The sequence below is a fragment of the Anopheles aquasalis genome, chromosome 2, assembly GCF_943734665.1.
Source record: "Anopheles aquasalis chromosome 2, idAnoAquaMG_Q_19, whole genome shotgun sequence".
NCBI lineage: Eukaryota > Metazoa > Arthropoda > Insecta > Diptera > Culicidae > Anopheles > Anopheles aquasalis.
In genome coordinates this window covers 55,161,064-55,163,598 of record NC_064877.1, presented here as the reverse complement: position 1 = coordinate 55,163,598, position 2,535 = coordinate 55,161,064, and the positions used below count along the sequence as shown (strand labels likewise).

Below are 2,535 nucleotides of genomic sequence, written 5' to 3'. Positions count from 1 at the left end.
AGATGCCTTATAGATATTGCGTAGCTCCGTTTTGCAAAAATAACAATAATAATATCAAAAGGCTTGGCACGGTGGTTATGTTTCATTCTTTTCCGCAAGATGTGGAGTTAACCCGACAATGGGCAACATTTTGTAGAAAAGATGCAAATTGGCATCCGTCTAAAAATGATGCTATATGTTCGGAGCATTTTAGGGCTGAGGATTATCAATTACACCAATCGCCGCTGATTAAAAGCTATCATAATTTGCGATTATTGCAGACAACAGGTATGATACCTTGTTTACCTTTATTTGGACTTTTTATCTTAGATTAAAATGTTTCTTTTAGCTGTTCCTTCTATACTACAATGTAACAATAGTTATGCCGAAATAAACTGCATACTTTATTCTAAAAGAAAAACAAGTGTACTTATTTATTACATGCGCAAATTTAAGTTTTTCAATGCAATGGAAATTATATTGGTAAGTGGATTTGTATCTGTGCCGGTCAGTGTGCAACCTTAAATTTGCGATGATTTACGCTCAACGGTGCCGGATGAAGTCGACCAGATGCTGTGCATTAAAGACGCTCTCGCGGTAGGTATAGTTGTGGCCGTCGAAGACCATGACAATGCACGGTAGTGAGTGGACACCGGTCCGGCGTACCAGCTACTCCTCGTGATCCGCATTGATCGTGGCGAACGTCACACCGTACGGTTCGGGCGTACGGTGTCGATCATCTTCGTGAACGAGTTGGCCGCTTTCATACAGTCGAAGCACCAGTCGGCGTAAAACAGCAGTATTTGCGGAGTTTGGCGGCTTTTGGGCAGGATGTTGCTCTCGTAGTACTTGGCGGTGATCGACAGCCGATGGTACAGGCTAATGTCCTGGTCGTGGAAGTTAAAGTTATGTGCATCGTAAAAGTGTTCGAACGGATCCTGGAACCGGTCGTGTGGTGTAATCGGGCCGCTCCCTATTCACGATTGCATCCTCGTTCGTTATGTACGGCGTATGCCTTCCGACGCTCCGAGTCGGAAAGTAGCTCGTATGCCTGCTTGATCTCGACGAACCGCTTCTCCGCCTAAAAGTGTTTTGATTTGTCCGGATGCCTGTTTGATACAGTTAGCTCAAGTCCCAACTCGCCTGTGGCAAGCAATCAATACGAACCCAGACAGAGTGCTGTTCGGATTCTTACCATTCCTTAGCTTGCTGTTTGTAGGCTCGTCGGATCTTCTGTAGTGTTGCCTTTCGCTCCACACCCACGGTGACGTACGGATCCTTGCTGTCGCACTGCACCAGCAGGACGATCACAAACATTGCCTGCCAGTGTACCATCATTCGAGGCATCCAACCATGCATCCTTGCTCACGAGGCGATGCGCTCTTGATGCGCCTTACAAAAGAAGACACCTGTTCCGACGGTGGCAAACTAGGAATAGGAGCGGATCTTCTTCCCTTATCACTCTTCCTTTGGATGCGCCTTGCGATTGGCAGACGATCTGCCGAGCCAGCGTTCTTAAATGATGAACAAAGCGCGCTGGAGCTGCCTTTATTCGGGCAGAAGAACCCACTCCTTCTCCTTGCTGCTCCGTGTTCGGAACAAGCGAAGAGGTTTCACCTTCGCCGGATCTCTGGTCGAACACGCGACAACACCCTCCTTTGGATGCACTGAGCATGTAGCGCTGATGTGATTGTCCATCACACTCCGATCGTCTCCGTCCTTTTGTCCTTTAACCAATAGTCTAAGCCGACAGTGACCGGCTGGAAGCCGGATCCGGGCCTTTTCCACTCGTTTCAGAATCAGAGATAGCCGGCGTTTTCGGCCCCTGCTGACACGTTGATAGCCACAGCGGGGCTGCTCGTTTGTTCTAAAATTAGAAAATGTATCATTTAAACGAGCAAAAGTAGATAATATACCTGATAAAACCATTGCTCTTTTTCGGATTCAAACGCACGCTGGTTTGGTGATGAACGTAAACAAGGCGTCGAATGTCAAAAAACAAAAAAAAGCAAAAAAGAAAAAAAGTGCTATGACTTCACCTGTTTCCTATAGACACTTTGACCTAACCCATACACTTCTGGTGAACGTCGTTATACGTCGGAGCGCCGAAAATCCGTAGAAGAGCAGAGCGTCAATGAATGGAGTTACTCGAGATAAACAAATCCGACAATGGTACAGAATGAAGTTAATGGTCACATGAACAAAGAACGATATTATCATGTTTGCAAGAAATGAGTGCCTAATACCTTAATTGAAGCGCTACCCCGATACCGTTCCGTTGCCGATAGAGAAACTGTTAAACCAATGCCATAGAGAACAAGGGGATAATTTATTAGCATGATCTACGAAGCATCTAACATCACCTGGCTGTGAACCCAAAGACTTCAAGTAGCGTATTGGTCAACGTCATACTACAAGCAGCCCAGGATTGCGTCGGTTAGAGGCTGAATTCAGCGTCGCGAAGGCGAGTCTTTGTAATCATTATCGCAATACAAATAAATTTACTAACTTTTTTTTATATATTTCTTTCCCAATAGGTGGTTCAACGATCTGGCA

General features: G+C 45.6%; 1 pseudogene; it reads right to left on the bottom strand.

Moving 5' to 3' along the window:
- Positions 1 to 222: 222 nt before the first annotated feature.
- Positions 223 to 1,846, bottom strand: LOC126571564 (dnaJ homolog subfamily C member 16-like; annotated as a pseudogene).
- Positions 1,847 to 2,535: the final 689 nt, after the last annotated feature.